This window comes from Anguilla rostrata, chromosome 12 (assembly GCF_018555375.3).
Source record: "Anguilla rostrata isolate EN2019 chromosome 12, ASM1855537v3, whole genome shotgun sequence".
Lineage (NCBI taxonomy): Eukaryota > Metazoa > Chordata > Actinopteri > Anguilliformes > Anguillidae > Anguilla > Anguilla rostrata.
In genome coordinates this window covers 22,768,348-22,783,082 of record NC_057944.1, presented here as the reverse complement: position 1 = coordinate 22,783,082, position 14,735 = coordinate 22,768,348, and the positions used below count along the sequence as shown (strand labels likewise).

Sequence of the window (14,735 nt, the reverse complement as noted above, 5' to 3'; positions counted from 1 at the left end):
GTTTTACCATTCAAGCGCATTTTAACCTCTTGCGGCTACACAGTGCATACTAACTCAATGTGCGCGATCAGCAGGTTGTGTTTGTGTGATATTCTCCCCTCTCTCTACACAGAGAGTATATCTGAAGAATTCAGCAGCGAGCTTTTCCTTTTCTTATGCAACTTCTGTATTTCTCTTGCAAGCATTGTTAAGCACAGCTCAAGCTGGTTGCAGAATGGAGCCTTGTGTACTCTTGTGCATACTCACGGTGTTTGGTTCTCCCCCCCCCCCACACACACAGATCATTTTCTCACTTCTGAACATTTATGCATCTGCTAAAAGCCTGCATGTCACTAAGTGATGGTCAAGACAGGGTGGCCAGGATGGTGTTACCCAGAATGAACTGGGTTTCGTGTAAACGTCCGGTGAAAGAGTCCCAGTTGAAGTTGAGGCTAAAGTGTCAGTGATGTCATTGTGATTTCACAGTGGCAGAGGGGAATACACCGCTGAGCTCATCCCCCCCCCCCCCCCGTACGACCCAGAGGTTCATGTCCATCTCGGCCTCAGTCTTCAGAGCTCTGTGGAGCTTTGGCTTTGTCTTTCAGTCCATACTTTACACACATGCTGAGTGTTTCACTGCAGGTAGCTGTCAGACCTCTGGACCTTTAGCTTGGGCCAAAGGGCCTATGTGTGATCCCTATCATTGGAGAAGGATAGTATTCAGGATATGGGCAGTGACATGTGGGCTAATGGTTTGGACAGTGGATTTTGACCCAGTGGTTGCAGGTTCATATCACTTAGTGAACATGAGCTAGTAGCCACTCCAGTAGACTAAAGATAATGGCTTAATGGGTAATAATAATAATAATAATTATAATAATAATAATTATTATTATTAGACATAATTTTGTTGGAGTTTAAGGGGAAAGCTTGCTCCAATCTCCTGTATGTGGCACCTACTGTACCTGGGTGATGTACAGCAGCCATTTTGTACCAGATCAGTCACCATACATCAGTAAAAGAGAATTGTATGAATATTGAATATTATATTTTGTCCTTAGTCATTAATCTAATATAAATGCAGTTGGGTACATATATTTTGCGGCTATTAAATCTACTGAAACAACAATTAACAAAAATTAATACCTGTGTGCTACTTCCTATTTGTCTTACTGAAACTACAATCTCCCCTAATGCATTTCTTTCTCATTAAAATGAGGCTCTGGGGAACAGAATACAACAGACATGAAGAGAGTCATCACTACGGCAAGGGTGCTGGCATGCATTGGCTTATTGTTACTGGGGGGGCCAAAAGGAATTTTTCCAATGTCTGCGATGTGTGAAAGCTGTGGTGTCTGTCACGCTAGGCGGCTAGTCTTCCATCAGTCAGAAACCACAGAATGCTAAATTGACCTTGAGGCGTAGTCAAGGATATATAGTGTAGAAAGGCCCTTCTTTTTTAGAGTGAATAATATTGCACTGTTAAAAAGGCAATCTCCAGATCAAAGTAAAATTCCTCTTTCAGATTCTGTGGAGAGCACCAGCATTTGTCCTTGGAATTCAAGTGCCGCATTTTTATTTAGCAAAAGTAACCCTGATGTAGTGGAGGAGAAAATCGCTGCTCATTTCTTTTTTCCCTTTCAAAGAGAAATCTGGCAGTCTAATCCTTTTATCAGAGAGATAGAGGAAATGTGTTTGTGGCAATATGATGCTTGGGAGAGCAGAAAGTGTCAGCGTTCAACTCCACGTGTCCCACCTTGGACCTTCACCTGTCCACCCCCTCTTCACTCTGTTACATACAATGCTCCATGTCCTCCGTGTCAGTCCCTCTGCTCTGTGCAGTATCTGAATGCAGTTCTCTTAATACTGTGACTTGAGTTCTCAGCGCTGACTCTGTTCTTTGCTATTTTATTTAATATGCTTCACTGTATGTAGTCATAGGATCATAACTTTCTCATTATGCACCTGTATTTTTGCATAATTTAATACTGGATTTAACTAAATATGTATGACATGTTTATTAAATAGCTGTTTAAATCGCTTTTTGTTTATTATGCTACCTACTACTTTATGTTTTATATTACATATACTTTTACATTTACGCTTTGGAGTGTCTTTTACATTCTAAAGCTGGTTTACAACACAGTTTCCATATTGCTACTTACTAATGTATTCTCATGTGTCATTTTTTTTTTTTTACCTAAATGACTATAATTCCCCAGCTAGTTGCTTTTTAGAATGATGAAGACTGAGTTACTTGCTGCAGCATTTGACAACCAATTGCACAAAGACATTGTGATACATCAATCGTGCTGCTAAAGCTCAGAGTAGTGGGGATGAGAGTGATTGTTTTTTTTTAAAGGCATGTGCACAAGCAGGACTGCAAAGTCCACAAGCCACAGATTATTAGAAATCTTCTGGCATGGCGATTGGTGTTGATGCCACTTTGCCACGGCAGGCTGATATCCCTGCTTCGGGAAACACTTTGGGCAAAGTGAGCAGTTCCGTGTTTTAGGTTCTTGGCTCTGCTGCATTCTCATGTTTTCAGTTTGCAGTGTGATCGATTATTAAGTGAGTACGAGTCAGAGTCTGAGCGGGAAAATGCAGAGTTCTCCTGAACATGGTAACCTGTGCTCATTAAGCCTCATAAGTATTCCAATGACATTGTTAGGGGTTTGGGTGGAATGAAAAAAAACTGAAACATCTCTGGCACTGCAGGATTCTGGATTCTGTGCTCGATGTTGTGTTCTCGTGGGTCTGGATTCTGTGCTAGATGTTATGTTCTTGTGGGTCTGGATTCTGTGCTCGATGTTGTGTTCTTGTGGGTCTGATTTCTGTGCTCGATGTTGTGTTCTCGTGGGTCTGGATTCTGTGCTCGATGTTGTGTTCTCTTGGGTCTGGATTCTGTGCTAGATGTTGTGTTCTTGTGGGTTTGGATTCTGTGCTCGATGTTGTGTTCTTGTGGGTTTGGATTCTGTGCTCGATGTTGTGTTCTTGTGGGTTTGGATTCTGTGCTCGATGTTGTGTTCTTGTGGGTTTGGATTCTGTGCTAGGTGTTGTGTTCTTGCGGGTCTGGTTCCCCTGTTCATTCTCACAGCAGGACCATCTGGAACTGCTCAGAGGAAAGTGGTGAGCTATGTTTTGAAATACCACAAGCACATCACACAGTGGCGTTACAGCTTCAGGCTAGGGACATGGTCCCAGTATCCCTTTTCAACAGCGTTAAAAACAACATATCTCCTTCCTCTCCCCAAGCCAAGTATAGCATCGGCATGTAGTGTGAAAGGGACTACTTGGCTGAAAGGAGTGGTTTAGCACCCATATTTTTCCCCTCTCAGGAAATTAAGATTGTAAACAAGGTGCATCCTAGCATTTTTCATGAGCTGTCTCAGAGCATTTTGGTAACCTGTAGGGCAATGTTTTTAAGTCAAAGAGCTCACAAGTGTATTGTGGAGAAAGAAATAAAATAGCTTGTTGTCTTTTTTTGGTGCACCTCGGCATCACATTTGAGTAGCTGTGGCTACTATAGTATTTCCCCATGTATTTTCAGCTCTTGTGGGATGATCATATCAGAGCCTCAATTGCCTGAGAGCATGGTTGTGTCCAGCACCTGGTTCAGTCCCAGGTAACAGCAGCCAGGTGTATGAGGGTGGTTGAGTTGCTCCGGGTCAGAATTCAGCAGGATTGATTGATGGCTCACCTAACAGTTCTTTTGAATGGGCAGCAGTGGAATGGCGGTGGAGACAACCAGGGCTCACTCAGCCATGCTGATAGACAAGCCAGCTGGTGGGGGGCCATAACTGGAAATTCATCTCACACAAATCTTTCTGTGCTTGTCACAGGAAACGAAGACATGCAATGGGTAAAGAGAGAACAGAGGTCAGAGGAGGTATCAGAGGCCTTGGTTTTGTGGAGTCTGATTTTGGTGGAGGTAGAACTGAACCTCTCTCTAGCTACTTCATGCCTGTGAACATATTAATGAGACCTAGCAAAGTCAAAAAGGCCCTACTGGTGGAGTGCACCTCAGAGGAGAGCACATGACTCCTGGAGAACATTGTGGTGCTAGGCTAGACCATTCCATATCTGGAGTAAATACATGTTACTCACCAACACACACATGAACATGAGCACACACACACACACACACACACACAGTGGAGGTGAGACCTGAGGCATTTCTGCTGACAGTATGATGTTGGTTGAAATGTGGAGGTCATTAACAGTGGTGTATGCTGAAGCAAATGTAAAAAAGCATTTCTGTGGTGCATCCTGTGGAATATTTTCATTTCTAATTGAAATACCTTCTTGGAGAATAACTACACCGCCAGGATGTCAGCAAATTTTCCCCAATTGGTAAAACCATTTTTTATTTTTTTTGCAAAAACACAATTGGCTTTACAGTGCTTTCATAAGCCCAAATGTTCGGAATTCTTAATGACAGCTAATACTTAGGCCGTATTTTTTTATTAGCATTCCTGGGTGAGGGATTTTACCACCAGAGTTTATTTTTCTTGTCGTTTTTGAGGAATGTGCTAATTTATCCTGTTCTTAAGTGATTTTGTTCATGGGTGGGGAATGGTGGGGTCAGGATTAAAAAACACAAGTTATAGGAAATGTAAGTTTTCTGAAGAGCTGTGAAACGCTTAGTATCTGCACTGGCGGGAACTGCGTCGCTCCAGGCCACCGTGAATTTGGACCAACAACACGACTGTGGAGTAAACCGCCAGGGCAGAAATACCAGTTTTTATGAAAAAGCTGAGGTAATATTAGACGTCTGGGCTGAGAATAGACACGGATGTAAGCCCATCTGGCTGATTCAGCAGGACTGAAATTACAGAGGCACGCCCGCGTGTTTACAGAGAGCAAGCAATAAAGAAGCGGGAACGGGGGCATTGCGGAGGGGAAGGAGGGAAGAAAAGAGGTGTAATTGGATCTGGGGGCGCGAGGCGGCTGGCGCGGTTTCTCGTGCCGTGCCGGGGAACTGGAGGAAGGGTCCCGGTGAGGAACACCTCCGGGGTCACGTTCGGGCCGCCCTGGCTCCTTCTGCAGCCCGCGCCCCCGGCTGCTCGCGCTCAGGAGACGGCGAGAGCGAGTGCGCGAGTGAATGATCCCCCCTTGGACAGTAATGTTTCTGACTTACACCCCAGTTATCACCCTCGCCATCTGTCCTTAATGTCAGCCAAACCGTAGCGACAAGAAAAATGAAGTAAAGATAAATATCCATGGTTTGGCAGTTTTTTAGAGTGCAATGATATTGCATTTCCATCCATTGTGGTACTGTGCAAGATGAAGTATTGGAAAATGTGAGGATATAGGACAGGACTGAAATGTTTAAAAAAGACGTCAATCCATCGGCAGTATAGGTGTGACAGAGTTTCGAGGAGCGACTAATTGTTGATTGCTTCTCCCATTTACAGTTTAGAATGCAGAAGTGTGTGTGTGTGTGTGTGTGTGTGCGCGTGTGTGTATGTGTTTGGCGAGGGGCAGGTACAGGGGTATTGGAGGGTTGTAGGACTGATGGGTTTGTGGGGGGTACATGCATGCACTTCAGAATGGTTAGATGCATTAGGCAGAAAGAAAAACATGCAGAGATATAGACAGTGCAGTGGTATGTTGGGTTTAGGCTGTTGAATGGGCTATATGATGGGGTACATGTAGTACAGAAGGGTGTGTTGAAGAACATCAACAGCATGGAAATTCATGCTAGAGGTACAAACAGTGGCTTTGGGAAAGTGTACAGAGTGTGAGATGAGACCAGGACCACCAAGATGAGTGTGATACCACAACCTATCACAATCTAGAGTGTGATACCACAACGTATCACAAATGTTGCTTTTAAAATATTTCTTCATGAGTCGGAACCACTATGCCAGAAGAATTATCCAGCGATGTGTGTGTGTGTGTGTGTGTGTGTGTATGCAGTCTGTTTGTAGGAATAACTTCTGGAGTGCACACTATAGATGAATAGCTTACAGTGAGTCTTTATGACTGCACAGTCTTTCCAGGTCCATTTCCCACCAAGTATTGACTCTGTGTTTCAACTGCAATTCATACGTCTTATAGCGCTGATTATCATTGAACCCCCTGTATACACACACCATCACCACCTCCTTCTGACATTCCTTTTTCTCCGCTAACAAACCCCACAGGGGCTGGCTGTGATGCTAGCTCATTATTGCTTGCTTTGGACAGCACATAGAAGTGCTGAGGAAAGGGGGGTTGGGCTTCTCTCTCTTTCTTCATTCTCTTCTGTTTTTCCCCCGCTTTTTTTCCCTGTAATGCCCCCCGTCCCCCCCCCAGTTTAAAACTGTTGTAGGAGATTGTTGGTGTCTCTGCAGCCCCATTCCCACCCCCCAGTCATCTCCCCCATCCCTCAGCTCCCCGCGGTATGGGCCGCTGTGTTCTCCCTGATACCCTAATTAGAGACATCACATGGGATACAGATACTCTTAATGTGACAATTAGGTGGAAGTGCCTGGGCTGCGGAGGTTACGACTGAAGGCGAGGAATGCCTGTGCCGGAACAAAGCTCACACAGGGGCATTGCGGGTGAAATAAGTAAGACAAAATAAATAAGACCCAAGGCACATGATTTAAAGCTGCGTGTGCAAATGTGAAAAGCCACCTATGCACGGGGGCTAGCCTTTTTAGGAGTTAGCCTTTGGCTCATTATTTTATTGGGGTATTCATAAATGGTGGCATTTTTTTAAAAGATTTAGCATCTCCCTACCTTCTGTCTGATTCTTAATAATAATGCAATATTTATAGTGTTGTTTAAGTGCAACTCTGAGAAATGAAAGTAAATTACAGTGAAAGCATATGCAGAGATGCTCATTTTTCAGGGTAGTTCACAGCAGTGGCGTTGAAACTGCTGTTTTGAATGTGCAGTGCGTTCAAAGCCTATTATTTTATCGCTTGCAGATTAATGACATTCTCTGGCATGCTTTGGAAAGCAAGAGTTCCGTGTAAAGCAGTTGCGACCTGTGTTTGTAATCAGTCATCAAAATAAAATCTGTTTTTTTTTGGGGGGAGGAACAGACATTGAAAATGCACAGATGGCTTAAGATTGGCCTGCGCCATCTTAGGTTCAAATGAGCACTAGGCATATTTTCAGTCGTTCATAGTGGATAAATCAGATGAACATAACAGTCGAAGCCTGTAATGAATTAAGTAAAGAGGCAGATATATTTTTCTGTTTTTTTTTTTCTTCTTTTGATTAATCTTGTCCAATGTAGCCTAGATTTACATCTCTAAACCTGAAAATAGATATCTGAGCAACAGTAGTCAGGTACAGGGTGGTAATGAGAGCAAACAGAGTGTGTGCATGTGTGTGTGGGGTGGGGGAGGTGGAAGGAGCTGGTGGGTGGTGGATTTGGGGGGTGGGGGTGGGGTGTGGGGGGTGGGGACTAATGAAATGCATGTAGAACCTCTGCTGGTCGAGTGCCCTCCACCAGTACTGCAGGCCGTCAATAACAATTAAACACAAAGGGGAGGATTCCTTCAGAGGGACCAATGTGCTCTCACACTGGGCCGGGGTGTGGTTTATGGGGCCCCCACTGTCCGTTCGGGTACATGACCTCCCCTCCTGCTTTTCTCCCTGAGCACAGCCCCCAAAATCCTTGTTTCAATCAGGAGCTGGCCGGACTGCCCGATTGGCCTGTCTTGTCAGCATTATTCCTCCACTCATTCCGTATGTATGTCACATCGCTTGCACTGGGTGTAGCCCCCCCCCCCCCCCCCACCACCACCAGCACATATTCAGTCCTCCTCCCTCTCCCTCTCTCCCTCTGTCCCTCTCGCTCTCTCTCTTGCTCCTGCACTACTCCACACAGTACCCTCCCCCATCCCTCCCTCCCTCCCTGCCTCTTTCCCTTCCTCCACCTCCTCAGCGTTTGCTCTCTTATCTGGGAAAGATTGGCTCTTTTCACTCTCAGCCACACCACTGCAGGGCCAAATTAAAAAGACTTGAATCAACCCCAGCACTATACTGCTGTTAGTTCATGTGGAGTTTTTGCTGCGAGCTGCTCTCTCTCTCTATCCCCCTCTCTCTCTCTGCTCCCTGGTGCTGTTCAGAGAGAGGGATGGTGCGCGGCAGTTAGGACTGATCTTTGCAGCTGCTCAGAATTCCTTTTTTTCTTCGTGGATCTGCACCAGTCGCTCTGTGGACCCCTTTCTGCAACATGCGTGCAATCTCATAGGAGTTTGCGTGCGTGTATGTGTGTGCACAGCTGTGTACGCGTGTCTGCATTTGTGTGTGTGTGTGTGTGTGCACGGCTGCGCATGTGTGTGTGTGTGCGTGTGGCGTGCCCCGAGGAGGGTGCCCCTGCTGAAGTTTAGCAGAAGACCGGCAAGTGCGAATTGTGGATTTGTGTGTGCACCATGCACCTCCGGACCTGGCTTTTTAATGCTAAATTTTCCTCTCCACCAGCGGTAAGATTTTCTGTTAAGTTCACTCTGCCTCACTGTCCAGCCGTTGGCTTTCTTAATGATTTTAATTGGTTTCGCTGTGAGAGGAAACCAATTTCTTTTTTCTTGCGGCATGCTTTGCACAAACAGATTTCCATCTCAAGCACGTCTGACAACTGCTTTTTTAAGAGGGGCAGCAGTGCTTTAACACAGCGAGGGAACCGAAAGCTGGAATTGTAAAGGTTGATTTGTGGGGGCAGGAGATGGTTGCGATCGTTTGGCTCTTGCATAATTCTGTTGTTTCTTAAACAGCCCCACTCACACCCCGGTATTTGTGGACGGGGTAGCTTTGAATGAGTGAATCAATGAATTATTGAATAATGAAGTGAAACGGAAGGTGCTTTGTATTTCTGGGCTGGGAGCACTCTGCTCTGTTCGTGGAAGAGCAGGCTGTGAGCTCTGGGTCTGTCGCTGTTGCCGTAGTAGCTACCCTGCAGATCGGCTCAACGGCCCCAGCACGGCACTGTGCGACTATCCTGCTCCTTCACTCGTGAGCTTATTCAATTTTGACCAGTTTAGAAGCTGTGGAGCAGCTGTGGTGTGTGTAACGAGCACAAGCATGCGCCTGATTCTCAGTGTGTTCGGATCAGTGTTTCTCAGACAAGAGTTGAAAGACAACAAAGCGCCCATTTGAAAGCTGGGAAACTAGAAAATCGATTGGCTGATTAATCCTGACTCTGCCTCTCATTTTAACGTATGCGTTTTGCATTTGAGAAACGGGATTTCTCTTTTCCGGCTCGCTCGCCTTTAATCGTGGAGCCTGCAGTCTGCGTCTGATTGCTTTTAAATCGCTGTCAATCTGAGTTCCGTTGGGAAGAACTTGTTGCTTTGGGACGGGTCCTCTTTGTCACTTTTTGTATTCGGCGTCACAGGCCCTCGAGACAGAGAGCCAACCGCACTGGGCTCGTCTGGCAGCTCCGCCTCCCCTCCACACCCCCTAAATAAATAGCTTTTTAAATTCAAGCCGCACGGTTCATTCAAACATTAACAGGGTTTTCCCTTTCGGACCTATCAGCAGTGCCCAGATAAGTGAGAGGAATCGTCTGAATGCTGCCTGTTAGCTTAATCGGATCAGAGCGGGGCAGCTGCATGCCTCCACAGGGCTGAGAAATCGCGTCTGCGGAGGCAGGGCACGGCGTCCCTCACACAAGCAACGTGTCCTCCCCGCTCACCCCGGCTTCTCACGCCACATTGGCCAACGGTCGCGATGGGGCCCCGGGTAACGTTAGGGCGGCTCTAAACTTAATTACCCCCTCAGTCCCAATCCGTTTGAAGGCATCCGCATTCCCCGTGAAGCCATTTGCGCAGCTGTTTGTGAGAGCTTTCCTCCCCTCTGTGGGACTGGTCACCATGAAAACAATAAGGGTAACTGTGAACCATGAAGATTTGAACCCTCATTTACTATTGGCTGCATCAGGCAGCGCTTCATTCCTACAAACCTGTCAGTAGAGTACTCTTATGCCTGCCGGGACCTCTGCCTTGTTTATTCAAACCACCACCAATTGATTTGGTCATTTGAATGCTGTTAAAAAAAACAGTTTGAACACTTTCTCAGCGATAGCCATCATTATCCTTTAAAGGTCGATTTTATTGTTGCTGTTATGGTTTGACTAGCGCTGTTAATTATAAGTTTCACCAAAGTCTATGGAGTTGTAGGTGGTGTACCCTCCCTCCTTGAGACTGAGGCCTATGACCTGCAGCTTTCTTTACCCTGGAGAGTGAAGCCGATCCTCCCCCTACACACATGCTCCTTGTCACTGCCGTGGTATGTTTTTTTTCTTCTCTCGTTCGGGGTCAGAGGGACGCTAATTTATCCCCTCATCTGTGTTTTTGTTTCCTCGTGGCGCGGGCTCTCCCCTCTACGCATGGCCAGAGGGGCGGATATTCTGGTGCGCCCCATTTTCCATCACTGTGGGCTGTAGGCGAGGGGTGCTGTCTTGATCCGCTCTTTCGATATAGCACTGGTGGCAGTTTTTGCAACGCGGGAAGAATGGAGGAACGTAAAAACCAGCCCCTTGTTGGCGTAGTTCAATAGGTCTTCACACTTGCCTCTCGCACGCTCTGCAGTGTCGTATGTATCAGAATCTCTGCAGTGCATTCATCCCATATGAGCCTAAGGCAATAAAACAATGTGTGGTTTACATGTAAATGCTAAAGTAAAACAAGTCGCCCAATTATGGCTGCTCTCGCCATCCATAATGAGTAATGGCTGTATTGGCCTGCCTGCCTTCATTGCTCCTCACCCCCACTGCATTCTAAAATAAATAAAACAGAGAGCGGCGCAGCGATGTTCATATTAGCCTTCATGCTTTGTGCAGGGCTTCATTTTCTCAGATGGCTCTGGCCTTTTGCAGTGAGAAGAGCACGTTTCACTGCAGGGTCAAAAATAAAATGGATTTATGTAATTCACAAGTGGTAATAATAATTTGTCTGTGCTTCTGAAAGGGCTGCATTAGCATGGGAGATTGTGCTAGTGGGTGTAGAAATCCAGAGCAGAAGCTTGTAAATCATTGTTCTGCTAATGGTGAAACATATACCCTCACTGTTCAGGATCACCGTAATGTACACCGTGCACTGAACTGTAAGTAATTAAGTAAGTTAGTACGTAAGATTGCAGTAAAAAGTTGCATGCAGTAAGCCTGGAAAATGATAAGCGGTCCTGCACAAACCTGCAAGCAGGTCCTAGTTCAGTGGTAATGAGCTGGAAAAGAAATGGAGGAAACTGGTGAAATGTACGCCGTGGCAGAGGCCTGTTCTAACTGGAGAAATGGCTGCTAAATATTAAAGGGGAGAGTGAGAGTGAAGCTGGGGCTTTCGAACCCGCATTAACATGATAATGAGGAGCAACCCTGGAGCAGTGACAGGGTACTGGGGCAGAACGGCGGGGGGAGGGGAAGCTATAGGGCCTGGGGCTCTGGGGGTTTGGGGGGGGGGGGGTTGGCTGTAAGCTATGAGGCAGCAGTGTAAGGGTAGAGGGGCAGCTCTTTGGAGCCTCTGGGAGACGCGAAGCAGGTCCCTGATAGGGAAAGCAGGTGAGGGAGCGACAGTGATCCATCGCTTCACCACCAGACAGGAGACCTCCCCTTCCCCTTCCTCTTTCACACACAGGTCTTTGTCTGGTGGGGGGGGTACAGAAAGCAACCTCTGACTCAATCAGGAAAGAGGCTATCGGGTGACGATTTTGCTGACTCCCCCACACCCCCACCCCACCTCCCCGTTTATATTTTGCCAGATTTTCCACTTGATCTGGCAGCCTTGTCTGCCACCCACTCTTGCTCCAGTCTTTCTCGGTACATTGTTTCTGTGACACTAGCTCTCAATCATGCTGCAGGTCACAATCTACTCACTTTCTCCCATAAAACAAGAAAAAAAACAAACACCAGGGATTCATATGTAGGCTACCGACACAGGACTTGGCAGATTTGTAACAGAAATTTTGTCAACATGCAAATGTATGTTTATCTTATTTCTTCAAGTAATAACAGTGCTCTAGTTTTGTGACTAGATTAGGCTATTGAATGTACATTTTACTCCTTATAAGAATGGGAAAGCTGGGTCCTGTGATCCCAGAAAGGGGTGCATTTTACACGATCTTGCACTGGGAACTGTCTACATATCTATTCTGCTAGGCAAAGAACCATCCCGTAAACTTGCAGTGCTGTTCTGCAGATCTTCCATTTGTTTAAGGCTGATGGCTATGAACTCTGCCATTGCTTGAAAACTGTCACCTACCCTGCAGTAAAGTGTGTCCCTGATCTTGACTGAAATTGACTGAAATTTCATTACCTGTTCTCTGGGAACAGATTAGTGTCAACGCAAAGCAATGGCGAATGAGAAAACAAAGCCTAACAAATAAAACTGTGGCTAAAGGTAGAAAATAGGTTGGGCAAAATGGACATCGGGGAGATGCTGCATTTATGGAAGACACTCAGAATGTCTATTACAGAAGCTAAAGCTACAACCAGTTTTGACCCTAGCTTTCTTTTCATCATGTTAGCTAGTCTTTGGATCTGTAGGCCAAACAGTCACTCAGACTGGGGAGTGTCAACATTTCCAAATTAACTAATTAAATGGTTTTGCACTAGTGAACAATCCAATAATGGTGACTTGACTATTCACTGAATAGGAAGGTGTATTAAGTCGGAGTACAGACTGGTACAGTGGTAATTGCATTCACTCCCACGTTTAGCTAGTAAACCCATATCAGGTTTAAGGGTTTTAATGAGAAATATTCCCTCCACACACACACACACACACACGCACATGCACAGACACACAGACAGAGGCACACATTTTCTTAAAAAGCTTATCTACTTAAAGAAATTCACATTTCACATTTTTAATGCAAAGTTCAGAAAATAGAAGACAGACTAAAGGATGAAGTCGTGATTTTCTTTACAGAGGCTATATTTCTGTATACCAATATATACCAGTAGCCTATATATCTGGCCTCTTATACATTGACTGTAGTACCTGATTTGGTTACTTTGTAGCTCAGATGACTACAACATGGGCCCCTGACATTCCAACTAGTTTCTTTCCTATCATACCGCACCACTAAGACAAAATGCACAGAAACGTTCTCTGTGTGTTAAGGTTGCTTGTGTCCTTAATAATGATTAGACAGGAATGAAAGAAGATAATAATTGTTATCGAAGGACAGGATGAACAAAACGTCTTTAAACAAAGGCAGACTATTCCAGCTTTGAGGACAGGCCTGGCCTTCTGCACTGTTTGCTGTACTTGATATCTGCTTTGCTTTCTCAGCATGTCAGGTGCAAACATAAGCATGAAAAGAGCAAAATTACAGGGCGCTCTAGCAGAAAAGTGGAAATTTAGAAAAAAATAAAACATTTGGAAAATTTGCTTTGAATGCATTAAAAAAAGTGACTTACTTTTTTAATGCTTTAAAAATGCTGAGATGTATATGAATGAGGGATGGGTGGCATAGCACATGGATGGGGTGCTTTAAAATAAAAATATTGTGAGTGGTTTGCTTGCTGACAAGAGGATACACATCTTAATGGGAAAGTGACCTGCTTCCACCACTGAGCCTTTTACATTAGGTCATAAGGATCGATTTATTTAACGAGTGAAATCATTTACACTGTTTCAGTTTATTTTACAAATGAAATGATGTCAACATTGTGTCTTGGTCCTTTATGAAATAAAATCAATGAATGAATCACTTCTTTTTTGACCATCAGTCTGTCTCTTGTATACAGTAGTTTTTGGCCATAGTTGAAGAACAGCTTGACTCAAGTAGAGTATAGATTTGGATTATAGGAGTCACCTTTGCCATGTTTATCATGGCTACAGTTTATATATTCAGTATATTGCATGCCTACCTTTCATTTAATAAGTGCCAATGTGTAAAATGTGTGTCTGTGTGTTTATACTGTATTATAATCTGCATAATTTTTTTCAGGATTATTATTATTATTATTATTACAGGGCTACCATAACAAAGCATAGTACTTTCAGTTTTGGAGAAGGTCCCCGGGTTGATCTTGTCTACTGGTGGATTGCTACCCTGGTAGGGTAGAAATTTCTGATTGACAAGAAATTGGACCAAACTTGGAAAAAGGAAGAAACGTATGCAGGGGAATTGTACACATGGTCATTTCATATTAATGGAATTAACAGAGAAAATTATCTTTTGCTGTGGTAGGAATATGACAGACCATAAGATCGTTCACAAGTTTATGCAATATAAATATTTATGTATACGAACATCAACAGATGTAAACTATGCCCGAGTCAGTGTTTACACTCTCACAGTTACTTAGAAGCATATGAATATTTAAAAATGCTTATGAATGTCATTGTGTTGACACATTGAAAGTAGTGTAGTCAAGCTGATAGAGGATGGTAATTAGCCTGAAAAAGGTTTTAATTTTAGTGTGCAGTCTGCAGACTGCAGAGGTGGAAGGGTACTTTGGAAATGGCTCTAAATTGCTTCCCCGTCCGTTCGGGATAGGGCCGCTGCTTTTCCCATCACTTTTACGGTGCTTTTTAGCACTTTTTCCTGCTGTATTAGCATTCTCAGTGGTACGAAAGGATGGCACGCACGCCGGTCTCGCCCTTGGTCCGCCCGTGGAGCTGAGGATAGCGCAGAACAGCGTTTGCACTTAGCAGCGGCGCAGATTTAGCTTTGGCATGTAAATGAGTTAGCGGTCGCACGCACAGAACAGAGTCAGAGTGCATGCGGAATGCTCTGCTGAGCTTGTAGCCCAGGAGGATGAGGCCCATCTACTTTTCCTCTTTGAGCTCAATTTGAATCACATTTCC

The 14,735-nt window shown here is 44.8% G+C and overlaps 1 protein-coding gene across 7 annotated transcripts in view; it reads left to right on the top strand.

The window, feature by feature from the left end:
• fat3a (FAT atypical cadherin 3a) overlaps nt 1-14,735 on the top strand; it is a 203,289-nt gene that overhangs the window by 34,847 nt on the left and 153,707 nt on the right. The window contains exon 1 of one of the 7 annotated variants that reach the window (XM_064303696.1): nt 7,909-8,408. The exons of the other annotated variants lie outside the window; for them this stretch is intronic. The gene's annotated coding sequence lies outside the window, so the exon portion shown is untranslated. Of the gene's footprint in view, nt 1-7,908; nt 8,409-14,735 lie in introns of those variants that run through there. 7 annotated transcript variants of the gene reach the window in all.